We start from the raw sequence: 14,529 nt of genomic DNA on the forward strand, positions 1-14,529 counted from the left end.
CAAAGGTAACGGTGTGGTAGGCATTCATCCAGTCCGGACAATAACAGTTCCCAATGGGAATCCGGATGCACGTGGTGTAATGCCTACAAAGGGAGGTAGCAATGCATTGTCCATGGATGAGAGTGGAGCTACATTCCATAATAACAGATTTCCCTGACCCTAGAAAAGAGTTAGCAAAGTGCCAGAGATTTATACAAAAGTAATCAGGACAACATAACCCGCATAATCACCCAATTGGCCAGTGGTAGTTAACTGGAGTAAAATTTTTACAATTAAACAGAAGGAGAGTGAGTCTGCAGAAGATTATTTCACCAGAGCGCTGCAGACTATTACCCAGTACACTGGGATAGAGGACATAAAAGATAGCACACACCACAGGGAAATGGTCATCACAGTACTTATGGATGGTCTTAAAGACAATCTAAAGACCAGGGTTCAGACCTCACATCCTGGGTGGAGGGGAATTACGGTAGACACCCTCAGGGAAACTGCTATTGAACATGACAAGAACATCGTCAGGAAGCGTGAAACAGAGTGAGAAGCTAATGGCTGTTAGCATCCAAGCTCTTGAAACAATGCATCTACAGCCACCAGATACCTACTCACCTGCGCAGCTACAAGTTCTCAATACATATCATCCTGCACAGTCACAAATTACACAGCCATACCACACATATCACACTCGGCAACAAAACACATATCAACATACCTTGCCTCAGAACACATTCCACACACAGCCACAACTCCCATATCCACATCCCCAGCCATTATCTTTCCACACTCCTATGGATTCCTACCTATCTATACACTCTAAAATGTCGCTATTTAGCATAATAAGTCGCACAAGAAATAATTACTCTTCAGACTTTGATTGTGTTTCCAAAGCACAAAAAGATATTATTCACCAAAAGCAGATAGTTGCACGCTGTGATCCTAATATAATTAGCGCAAACAAATTATACAATGGTACAATCAATACATTACGCTTACGCCCCAGATCCAGGTCTCAGTCATCAATTCTGACGTATGCGGTCATTCTATGACTGAGGTCTAGCCCATTTGTGCAATACTATATACTCTTACAAGAAATGGCAACACAATAGAGACAGACAAACACTATTTCATTGGTTCTTGCTCCCGAATGATCTTCTTATTGGACAGTTCATATGGTATCATTAGGGGGATGGCTTGATATTGTAGCTGTTCATTTATGTAGTCTTCCTCCCTAGAAACAAGTCTAAACTGGCTAGTTTACATTACATTACAGAGTACATTTCAATGCCTATCTCTCTATGATCCATAACTTGCAGATGCATGTCGCGATCTCCTTGCCGATGGAACCGGAAATCTGCAAATAAACAGTGCACCAGTTTTATACTAAACATGAAATGTATAGCAGTGTTCTATACCTTTAATATCAAATACATGCATTTCATATCACAAACATTGTCTTTAATATAAACCATAATAGAGATGAGCGGTTCGGATTCTGTGGAATCCGAACCGCTCCGAACATTGGGGATCCGAGTCCACCCGAAAGGGTTCGGGTGTTCACCGCCTGACTCGGATCCCCGTTCGGGGCCGAACGGCGGCCGTCTGATGTCGGATTCTCAGTAGACATCAGGTCTCCTCGCGTGTAGGGCAGACCGCTGTGATAGCGGTCTGCCCTACACAGAACAAACACACAGCCGCCAGCGGCAGCTGTGTGTTTGTTACAGCAGCCAATGAGAGTCACACAGACTCTCATTGGCTGCTGCACGGAGGGAGCTGGCTGGAGCTCACACATGAGCTCCATCTTCCAGCTCCCTCCTCAGCACTTGGCAGCAGAGCGGACGGCGCGGGAGCGGGGATTCAGGTAAGTTTTGTTTTTTGTTTTTTACATGTGTAAGGGCCGGGGGCGCTACTGGGGGGGATCTGCTACTGAGGGGGTCTGCTACTGGGGGTGTGGGGGGCCATACTACTGGGGGGGCCATACTACTGGGGGGGCCTGCTACTGGGGGGCCTACTATTGGGGGTACCTGCTACTGGGGCTGCCTACTACTGGGAGGGCCTGCTACTGGCGCTGCCTACTACTGGGGGGCCATACTACTGGGAGGGCCTGCTACTGGGGTGGCCTGCTACTGGGGCAGCCTACTACTGGGGGGGCCATACTACTGGGGGGGCCATACTACTGGGGGGGCCTACTAGTGGGGGGCCTGCTACTGGGGCAGCCTACTACTGGGGGCCATACTACTGGGGGGGTCATACTACTGGGGGGCCATACTACTGGAGGGGCCTACTACTGGGGTGGCCTGCTACTGGGGCATCCTACTACTGGGAGGGGCCTGCTACTGGGGGGCTGCTAATGAGGCATACTACTGGGGGCCTGCTTATGGGGGCATACTACTGGGGGGGCATACTACTGGGGGCCTGCTAATGGGTGGCATACTACTGGGGGGGCATACTACTGGGAGGGAATACTACTGGGGGGCCTGCTAATGGGTGGCATACTACTGAGGGGGCATACTACTGGGGGGCATTCTACTGGGGGGCATACTACTACTGGGGGCACTGCATAGGGGACCCTACTACTAAGGGGACTGCATAGGGGGCACCACTGCTGGGGGCATTGTGTAAGGGACACCACTACTGTGGGCATTGCGTAAAAGGGGGCACTACTGTGGGCATTGTGTAAAAGGGGCACTACTGTGTGTCGTAACATAAATAAGAGACACTACTTTATGGTGTAATGTGAATCAGGCCCTATGTGCGGTGTAATGTGAATAAGATTGTGCACTGTGACTCCTTGGGCCGTAGCCCACTATGTAAACAAGTACTGTGACTCTGCTGGCCGTACCCCACTGGGTGGGTGCACTACTTTTAATTTCTGCCACTGCTGTGTGGCAATGTGTCATAGATGTGCTTTATACTGTGGTGTCTGTGTCATTGTGCCGCTGCTTTGTCGCTTAGTAACAGTCAGCTCACTGCAACCTTTGGCAAATAATGTTGAAAACAATATTATAAGCTATGAGGTGGTCTAAATTGACTAGACATTAATGTTATTGAGGTTAATAATACTCTAGGAAGAAAAAAAAGACCAATTTATGTGATTTTAGCTTTATTTGTCAATTTTTGTCAAAAAAATCCAAATCCAAATCCAAAGCCAGTCACCGCAGTTTGGCAAATCCAAATCCAAATCCAAAGCCGGACAACGAATTAGAACCAAATCCAAATCCAGCAAAAATGGTCCGGCGCACATCCCTAAACCATAATGTGCAGTAACCTTTTATGAGTGTAAATATATATATGTTTGTGGTCGCTAATGTGCGTCTGCATATTAAACTAAGGAAATGTTCGTGAAGGTGTATATACCTCACTAAGGGCCTGATTCAGAGCCGCTCGTAAGCGGCCGCTCGTTCGTAGTCAGTCGATGTTGTCCAACCACGCATGCGTCGGTGTAACAGTGCGCATGTGCGTACGTCTGATTGCGGTCATTTTTCAGTCGATCGTAGACACAGCGAACAGGAAGTGACATGTCAAATGTGATTGACAGAACTGTCCGTTTTGGGGTGGTGACGGGGGTGGAGATGGAAAAACGCAGGCGTGTCGAGGCGTTTTTTGGGCATACATAAATTATCTAATGCGAGGGCCAAATGTGAACAGAACAAGTGATACGTCACTGTCTGATCCAATTTCCATTAAGACTGCTCGCTCAGCTTGTGGTCTGGTATAGTCTACCACAATGACGATGGTCTCTTCGTACTTCCCTTGGTTCATCGATGGTGTAGCGATTTATCAATTGAGGCCCCAAAAACAATCATCTGTTAATTGCAAAACTGCTTGTAAGGTGTTTAGGAATTAGACCTTTTTAAGTAGCTAAAAACCGAACGCAGGTGAACTACTCAGCTGCTAATTTCTGGGTCATACAATTAATTAGCTAACAAATGCTGTTTTAATTATGGGGGCTTTTAAAATATTTGTAAGTGTTTCTTTTTTACGCAAACAATATTGTACGCATGTTTGTTTTTTTTCATACTTTTTTGGGGGACAAGAAGCCAATCGTCCTTTTGTTTTTTGATAAGTGTTAATTAAAACTCACAAATTGTTTTTAACCCTTGTTTTTGTTTAAAAAATTAAATGTTTCTATTTCCGTTGTATTGTTTCTAAGTTTGTTTGAGGGATTACCTTTTAACCAGTTTTGGAATAAATCAACAATAGAATTTTGCAGTTTTTGATCATAATTTTATTAAATGATTATGTCAATTTTAATTTTTTTTTTCATTTTTTTCCATAAACATATTTATTTTAAGGTAACAAATTTGCAAAATGATTTGGGCCACACACACACAAAATAAGTGGCATTTGAACTACAACAATCACAAAAAATAAAAACAATTCACAAGAAAGGAGAGGGAGGTTGTTGTCATGAAGGAATATGGGGCAAATACAGAGATGGATTGTGGGGTAATTAGCCAGTGCTGTCATCGCCTTTTAGGCCGTTTGGCCGGGGGTTGGAGGGAGCCGGAACGGGGGCTGAGAGCTCCTTCGGCTGGCCTGGCCAGAGGCAGATGTTGTGGCCTCTGGACTAGGCATAGGGCTAGGCACATTTGGAGAGATGGCTGTTGTTGTGCCAGAGGTGGAGGGTCCTGATGTTCCGGCAGGACGGGAGGCCGGCTCCAACATGTGCTGGCGAATGAGCTGCTCCAGGGCATTTGCAATACGCACGTTGGCCCCAGTATTTTCCGCCAGGGCATTTGCAATTCTCATGTTGGCCACAGTATTTGCCTCCAGGGCGTCCGCCACCCGTAGCAGATTGGCGTCCATCCTCAGCAGAATCTCGGTGTGCTGATCCGTTTTAACATTGAGATCAGTGAGGAGGGCCACTGGCTGCGAGGGGGAATGCCCTGGACTGTCTTCCACAGGGTCCCCAGCCGGATCTACTGCTTCCTCCCCTGCAGAGCCAGAAGAAATTCTGCGGCCAAAGCTCACCTCTGGAGCAGACTCATCCACCTGTGTCTCTGTGAGAAAAAAAGAGAAAAGAGTAAAATTATAATCTAGATATTTTCCAAAACACATTTCAGAGTTGTTAAACTTACAACATTTACCTGGGGCAACATGAGGAGCCGCAAAGTCTGACATGTCGGTATCCATGTTCGACACACCCAACACCTCCTCATCCTGCACACACTCCTGTGCCAGCTCCTCCAAATCCGTGAGCTCAAGTGACACAGGGGTGGGACCCCCACCTGTCCCCCCTGCATGCCTAGCCCTATCAGACAGTTTTTGTTTAAGCCGATATTTGATGTCGCTCCATCTGTTGGTTAAAAAGTTGGCGTTTGACCTCCCGTGTTGAACGTTCAAACTCACCCACCCCATTGACAGCACTGGCTATGTCGTCCCACAGTTTCCATCTCTGGGTTGCACCCATATTCCTTGGTGCCTGTGCCAGGTTGTCATTGCACATTTGCACCAAAACCTCCATATCCTTCCTTGTGAATTGTGGCTGCCTTTTGTTTTTGGCCCTAGTTTGCCTACTAGGCCCAGCAGCCTCTTCCATGGCATCCTCCACACCTTTTTTTTAAATGGTTTAAAAATATTTAAAGTAAAATGTTTCAAAATGTAATGTTAAACATAAGCATTTTCCCCTTAAAAAACAAATACTTACATGGCGCCTCTTGGCTAGTACTTTGCTGCTCTGTACTCATTGTCTTTTCTCAATGCAGAAGACCGATTTGGGCCTTCAGTGATGTTTTTATACATGCGTCAGCATTATTCGGCCGCATCATTCATTGTGCGCTCCTATTGTCCGTCCTTAATTTGAGTGGGAAAATAAAGCCTATTTATGGCTTTGTGTGACTCCATTCAAGGTGGCATTTTTGGATTGTTGGAGGATTTGCAGTGTAGTGGTTTGTAGTTTGGTTACTGGAGCGTGAAGGAGTTGTTTGTATTTTTTTGAAGGAGCGTTTTTGTATTACTTTTTTTCTTTAAGTTATCAGTTTTTGCGTATTTTTATTTGCTATTTTTATTTATATTTTTGAGTAAGTATTTCAATAAATCCCATAAACATTTTTTAATACATTTTGGTTAAATTTAAACATTTTTATTTTTTTTGTTTCAAGTTATTTTGGCTGGACCCCAATTGACCTTTCATAACTTTTTGATATTTGTCTGTTTTTGGTAAGTGTTTTTGGTTTTATTAATTCACAAATTAGATGTGTTGGTCTTAGCATATGTTTCGCTAAGTAATGTGTGCTTGTTCTGTGTAAAATCATGTCTAAACTCTAAATGTAGCGTAAAAATTTTGCGAACTAATGTGTGCTTGTTCTGTGTAAAATCATGTCTTAACTCTTAATGTAGTGTATTATTTTGCGAACTAATGTGTGCTTGTTCTGTGTAAAATCATGTCTTAACTCTAAATGTAGCGTACTATTTTGCGAACTAATGTGTGCTTGTTCTGTGTAAAATCATGTCTTAACTCTAAATGTAGCGTACTATTTTGCGAACTAATGTGTGGTCCCTTCTCTAAATTTTAGAAAACTATATTTGGTTTAATTCCTAGTTTATAAAATTAATCTTTAAAATATTTTCAACTTTTGAAATGTAGGTGGATTTTCATATGGCACAACCCAGGCCTGTAAGAATCTTTGGTTTTCTTTGAAAAGATAAGTATATTTTTCTTAACACATTTGTCTAAAACAATAACTACCTGGCTTAACATTTCAGGTTGATGTTGGTCGTATTATATTGGCCATGGTTCCAGAACCTGACCAACCTCAACTTTGTCCCAGGCGTAGGCCTCGTAGGCGTGCAAGGCCCCAGATATATAGAACACGTGTCACCCTTTTTGGAATGCCAGATGATGAGGTGTTAAGGCGATACCGTCTGCCTCCACAAATCATCATAGACACTCTCTCATTAATAGAGAGTGATCTTGAATGGCAAATTGACAGTCCTACAGCAATACCACCACTTACGCAATTAATGTCGGTGTTACATTTTTGTGCCTCAGGATCCTTTCAAACCACCGTGGGAATAGTAGCAGGAATATCCCAATCCTCCTTTTCAAGGATCCTGAGGGCAGTGATGGATGCGCTATTTAAACACCTCCATCATTTTATTAAAATGCCATTGGATATGGGTTCCCTTAATGTGGTGAAGGATAAATTTTACCAAATTGCTGGATTCCCACACATCATAGGGGTTGTGGATGGCACTCACATACCACTTCAGCCTACAGCAAGGCTGGAGGCTATATTTAGGAACCAAAAGCACTTTCACTCGATGAATGTAATGGTGGTATGTCATGCTTCCCTCCAGATCCTGTCCCTGACTGACAAATTCCCAGGCAGTGCACATGATTCCTTCGTCATCCAGCAATCAGGAATTTGGCACAAATTAGACAACCTACAAGCTGGTGATGTGTGGCTTCTGGGTAAGTTGACACCTTCAGTTGCAACCAATGCAAAGCTTGGTACCCAATGGTCCTGATGTTGTTTTTATATTTTCACAGGAGACAGTGGTTACCCTTGCACGCCCTGGCTGCTCACTCCTTATTTGGTTCCCACACCAGGGCCACAAAGTCAGTATAATTCTGCACTTACAGCCACCAGGCAGGTGGTGGAGCGCTGTATCGGTCTTTTAAAAGGCCGATTCAGATGCCTCCACCGCTCTGGTTGTGACCTCATGTATTTGCTGGCTATGGTTTCCAAAATTGTGGACCTGTGTGGGATATTTCACAACATCGCCATAAGGAGTGGTGTCCCAATGCAGCCAGAGGATGCCTTGCCTGAGGACGGCCCCCCCGAGGTTGGTTGGAGGGCAGTATGTGGGGGGGCCATACGCGATGAATTTGTGGCCAGATTTTTTAGGTAATTATTTCCACAAAGTTATTTAATTGACACAATGTAGACATGTAATATTTTAATGTGCACTTTTAACTTTATTTTTTGTTTTTATTTTATTCCCTAAAATGACCATAAAAATCCATGCATACTACCTGATCAACACAAATGACTTTATGTGGACACATTGGATATAACTTCGGGAACAATGATTTCTTCTCCTCATTTGTGGATTCATGTTGGCATTCTACTTCTTCAAACAGTTCCTGATTTTTTTTATGTTTGGGGATTTTGGTGTTTTTTGGACTTTTGTGTGTGTTTTCAATGTGTGAATTTAGTTTGTCAATTCACTTGGTGTTTATTATTTGTGTGCAATAAATGTTTTTTTTACGTTAACCAACCATTTCCTTCGTAAGTTACAACCAAGTGTAACCTGCTCAAAAAAATGCAAACATGCTTAATGCCTAATACTGTAATTTCTTAATTTCTAAACCTTTGTACCCTGCTTTGTTGCTAAAAACAAACACCAAAGGTATTATGGTGAATCAGTATGTTTTCAATTTTAGGCCTAAGCAGGTAGCTTTAATTTTTACATTACCACAAAAAAATATATATATTGTCGTTAATTCTACAAACCTATTGGTATTGTTATGTGTTTAATGTGCAAGCTTACATACTTACTTGACCTTTCGACAAACAAATTGACATTACTTCAAAACACAGGGACAAATAGAAGTCTTATGTAAGGTTCTACAATCTAAGATTTACAGAAAAGGAATGAGACTTAAATAATTCAAAAGAAACTTTATTTTTGTATATAAATTTTTTGGTTAGGGGAAAAACTTAGTGGCGCAGGAGCGCACAAAGGTGGTCCAATGCCACCAGCATGGCAATGACATGGCCCCGAAGACCAGTCAATCCGGCAGCAATTGCCTCGTGACGCCTCTGGGCCTCTGTGGGGAAAAAAAATGTGCGGATTACTAAAATAACACCTTCATTTAGATTTTAAAAACACACAAAAAATTCTGGCTATACTAAAAACAAACATCAGTTACAAAAACATGCCCAATAAAAAAGGATTGTCAAACGAAAAGATTTAAAAGAAATAAGGGCCCAAAAAGAATAAATTGTTAAAAAAAAATTATGTATTTAACCTAAGCAAAACTACAACATTTGTAAACAAAAAAGACACAAGTGTGAGTGTTTGGACATGTGTCATATGTGTAAGGGGAAAACATCCTTGACATTGTTTCACAAAGATATATATCTTAAAATAATTTAAACTACTTTACTATTTTGAACTGCACAGGCAAAAGGAAAACATCAACCAAATGAAAATATTTTCAACAAACAAATAATTAAAAAAAAAAACCATAGTTAAAAATGTAAACATACCGATCACACTGCTGACTGGGCTGGAGCCCCGAATTCCTCCTCATCTGAGGTGGGCCAGTGCCTCATGGAAGGAGGAGGGCTAATGAAAAGAGAGGGGGGTTTGAGGGGAGGGGGAAGTTGGAGAGATGGTAATGTGAGGAGAGGGAAGGGACTGATGGACGGCAAGGTCTGGGGTGGAGGGAAAATTTGGGGAAGAGTGGGCAGGGGATGTTTGGGTGGGAGTGGGGGATAGGGGACAAGTCACATGTCTGCGATGTTTGACTATCCGCTCTGCCCCTAAATGATGGAGAAAAACATTTTTAATTACCAATTTTGTTGTTTTTCTTTTTTTTGGTCAAAAAAAAAAAAAAGGGCTATACTGTAAACATGCACACGCAGGTATGTCCAAAATAAACCAACAGGGCTATACTATAAACATGCACATTCAGGTATGTTCAAAATAAACCAACAGGGCTATGCTGTAAACATGCACACGCAGGTATGATAAAAAATTAAAAATAAAAACACTAAAAATTATAAACATACACAGAAACACTTACTTTGCGCAATCCGGTGCCACAAAAGGGCCAGCAGGTGTGGTGATCTGCGCCGCAGATCCGACCACCTGCGTTCCAACTGCCCTATATTTCGGCGATAGCCGAGGAAACGCAGGCGGCGGCGCACCTCTGCGTAGGCCCTCCGCTTGCGGAGATTGGTGATGGGGGCCGGATGGTCGGTAATTCTTTTGTCCATCACCTCAGTGAGGACAAGTAGCTCCCGCCTACAAAACGCGTTGGCTCTCATGATGGCAATGATTTTTTTTACACAAAATATTTTCTAGGACCTTTATTAAAACTAATAAAGGTCCTAGAAAATATTTGATTGGCTAATGTACTTTGTAAATTAACAGGAACAATTCTATTGGTTATTGTATGAGTCATGTGACCTACACCCTCACAAATATAATGTGAGTTATGATAGGCTTGATTCAGTGACATGCGTAAGCTAATTTAAATATAAAAATTAAAGTAGTAAAATCTGCCTATAAAAAAAAACGCAAAACAATAGTAGCATTTAAACAAACTTTTAATTTAGAAAAACCATCCCCTTGGTAAAACCGTACGTATTCTGCGGAACAAATGACACACACTAACAAGAATAAAGTTTATTGACATTGAAAAAAAAACCAGGATTGAACATGTGAAACAAACAATTAAGGTAATTAATATAGTGATTGCCAGTAATCGATTCAAGTATGTTTGCAGAATGAAATAGCAGGCAATCGAAAACTGACAAGGCCACTTCCGGAATTGACTTGTGCGAGCGCTCCCTGCAACCAAAGAGTAGACGGACGCTCGCTATTTTGAACGTTCGCTAGCTAGAGGAGAAGGTTGGGAGAATATGGGGCGGAAGGTTAGCTGCGAGCGAACATACGAGCGAGCGCGTGCATTTAAATATTTCCACTCGTACGGTGGACGAGCGAACGGCCACTTGCGTCCAGGTCTGAATCAGGCCCTAAGGTCACGCGCATCCACGTGTACTTAAATTAATGTATATACAATTATCAATGTGTGTTTATTTACAATCATATGTAAGTATGTGTTGTGCGTCTACGCACAGTGAAAAGGGTGCACAGTGTGTAGTGGTCATGTGCGGCGCAAACTTGCACTGTATGCGTGAACGCATAAAAGCGTTCATGTGTTCACATCTATGTATGTGAGGACGCCTGTGAGCGTCTGTGTGTACTTATGTGGTTACACATACAAGTGTTTATGTGTAAGTATGTAATTTAGTGTATTTGTGATGAATTAATATATATATTATTCATTTCTGACATATTTTAACATCCAAGCATTACCTGGACTAATTCTAAGGTGCAAATGGGAGTTTATTACCCACAGCTGCTTGTAGGTGCCACATAGTCTAGTAGCCTGTGACAGCCTTTTCTTCACTTAAATAGGATGTAGATGTCATTTCTTGTGAACCAAAACAGCACCCAACAAAAGGCAGACAACTGCCAATGACTTCTTAATTTTACATTTAGATAACTTCTTTTGAGCATACTAGTCTCTTGTGTACATTTTAATTAATTTATTATAGACACAAATTGTATTAGTATTCGGAGTTTCTAAAAACACCCACAGACACAAAAACCTGTTTTCCACGCTCTGACCAAACCCTGTAGCAATACCAACATATATTTGTGCGTATACGAATTGTGCTGACGTAGGGAAGCGTCCAAGCAATTTGTCATCAGACCATAGATGACTAAATCGTCAGATAATAATTGCAAGCGATCATATCCGATTATCCGACTTTGACACTCCCCAATCCACACAACAACAACCTTTCAAACCATACCCACCATGAAAGTGTTATAACTGCAACCAGAGGGGACACTTAAGTAGGGACTGTAAAGCAAGGAAACAGGGAAAACTTAACCAGGGAACTCCAAAACACCCCCAGAATGCAGGAAACTTTCAGCAATCGCCTGCTCACATAGTGGCAGTAAATGCTTTATTGGAGCAGGACAGTCTGCTCTATGGGCCAGGTCACACCTGTAGTCTACAGCCAGTCAGGTTACCTGGGAGTACTAGGGAAGAACCTGTAATGATGGTTGATGTAGCTGGTACTAAACATACTTTTCTTGTAGACACAGGGGCGAACAGATCAGTGTTAAAATCTCCATCCACTTTACAGGTGACCTGCAAGAAGACAGTACCAGCAATGGGTGTAACGGGTAAAGTGCAGCATTATCCTTTAACCAAATCTGCAGAGGTTACTATCGGGCCATTGCATACCAGGCATTCCTTTCTCCTGGCAACGGCGGCTCCTACTAACCTACTGGGAAAGGATTTGTTGTGTAAAATGGGATGTGTCATTTATTGTACCCCTGATGGTATATTTTTAGATATCCCAGAGAGAGTTGCGCATGAGGTAAGGGATATATTGGACACTCCACAAAGGTTAATGATTCACTCTACCATCCTAGAGCAAAGTCCATCACAGGTAAAGGAGATGTTATCTCAAATACCGGGTTCCCTTTGGACCAAAGATGGACAGGACACTGGATTAATGGTAAATGTAGCTCCTGTAATGATCAACTTAAAGGTGGGAAGACAGGCTCCAAAAATCCCTCAGAACCCTTTAAAAACAGAGGTGGAGTTAGGGGTGTATCCCATAATTGAGAGATTGCTCCAGCAGGGGATTTTAGTCCATACAGCTAGTGTAGCCAACAGTCCCATCTTTCCTGTGAAGAGTGGTGGGAGGGGTTATAGGCTAGTACAGGACCTTAGAGGGGTTAATAAGGTAGTAGAGAGCCAATTACTGTAGTGGCAAATACAGCTGTCATTCTCATGCAGATTCCACCAAATGCAACCCATTTTACTGTTATTGACCTCTGTTCTGCCTTCTTCTCTGTCCCTCTTCAATCTGACTGTCAGTATTTATTCACCTCACATACAAGGGGGTACAATACACATGGACACGGTTTCCCCAGGGCTTCATAGACAGCCCCAGTATCTTCACCCAGGCCTTACACGACTGTTTACAATCTTTTCAACCTGCCAATGGATCTGTTTTAATCCAATATGTAGATGATTTATTGTTGTGTTCTGATTAGTTTATGTCATGTTTAAATGATACTAAACTACTGTTGCTTCATCTCTCACAGACAGGACACAAGGTTGCTAAGGACAAATTACAGCCATGCCAGACCAGGGTTAAATACTTGGGACACTGCCTAACCCAGGGACTACGACATCTGACTACTGACAGAATACAGGCCATACAGACCATGACACTGCCGCAAAACCAACAGCAAATCCGTACCTTCTTGGGCATGTGTGGATACTGTAGATCATGGATCCCAGGTCTTTCTATTTTGGCTTTACCATTGCATTACTTAGTTTTTTCCTCAAAACCCGACCGTGTCACACAAACTGAGGAAACAGAGCAGGCTTTCCTTAACCTTAAGGACAGTCTGACAAGAGCACCTGCATTGGGAATACCAGATTACAAAAAACCTTTTGATTTATATTGTACGGAGGCTAATGGTTGCGCAGCAAGTGTCCTCACACAAAAACATGGTGATGCTAGTAGACTCATAGCATACTACAGTGCACAATTGGACACCGTGGCAAGATCATTCCCAACGTGTTTAATAAGTGTAGCAGCAACTGCTCTTTTGGTCAGTAAGAGTGAGGATGTAGTATTAGGCCATGATATGGTTGTTTATACACCCCATGCTGTATCTGCTTGGCTGAATTCTGCCCAAACCAGACATGTTTCCTCAGCTTGGTTCATGAAATGGGAACTACCTCTAATAGCACCTGCAAATATCACCATTAAACGGTGCAGTACGTTAAACCCAGCAACGTATTTACCATATGTGCATCAGGATGCACAAATGGTGGAGAGAGGTGAGTCGCTGGTGGAAGGTGAGTTTTGCAGGTATACTGATGCACATGATTGTATGGAATATTTGAATCAGACCTTTACTGCAAGACCTGACATACATGATACACCTTTAGAAAATGTAGATGTGACATTTTACACGGATGGGAGTTGTCATAGACAAACTGACACTGTAGAGTTATGTACAGGTTATGCTGTTGTAAATGACGAGGACGTTATAGAAGCCGAACCCCTTGGTCCACCTCACTCGGCCCAAGTGGCTGAACTGGTGGCATTAAGGAGAGCGTGTGAACTGGCAGAAGGTAAGTCAGCTAATATCTACACTGACTCCAGGTATGCCTTTGGGGTAGTGCATCATTTTGGAGCTCTTTGGTATCTGAGAAATTTTATGACAGCAGCAGGCACACCAGTAGCACACTCATACCACATAAAAAGACTACTGACAGCAATTCAAAAACCAAAGGCAGTAGCCATAATTAAGTGTAAAGCCCATACATGTGAGGATGATCTGGTGTCATTGGGCAATAACAGGGCAGACGAAGCTGCCAAAGGGGAGCAGGTTTAAGAGTGAACATGCCAATTAATCAAATGATGAGGTTTCAAACTATTGATATGCAGAAATTAATTGAGATGCAAAATTTGTGTTCCATTCAGGAAAAGGCAGTCTGGAGATCCAAGGGATGTGGGAAAGAGTCCTCTGGACTCTGGAGAGATAGACAAGGTAAGCCGGTGGCACCCAAGGCATACTACCCAAGCTTGGCTGAGGCAGCGCACGGTCTGACTCACCTGGGAAAGCAAGGTATGTGCAAGTCGGTCAGGGCGTATAGGTGTGCACCAGGTTTCTCTTCCCAAGCCGAAAAGAGGGCAATGTCCTGCTTGACATGCTTGAGGAAGAACATTGGAAAAACAATACCAACCG

This window comes from Taudactylus pleione, unplaced genomic scaffold (genome assembly GCF_031769625.1).
Source record: "Taudactylus pleione unplaced genomic scaffold, aTauple2 ptg000244l, whole genome shotgun sequence".
NCBI classification, from domain to species: Eukaryota; Metazoa; Chordata; class Amphibia; order Anura; family Myobatrachidae; genus Taudactylus; species Taudactylus pleione.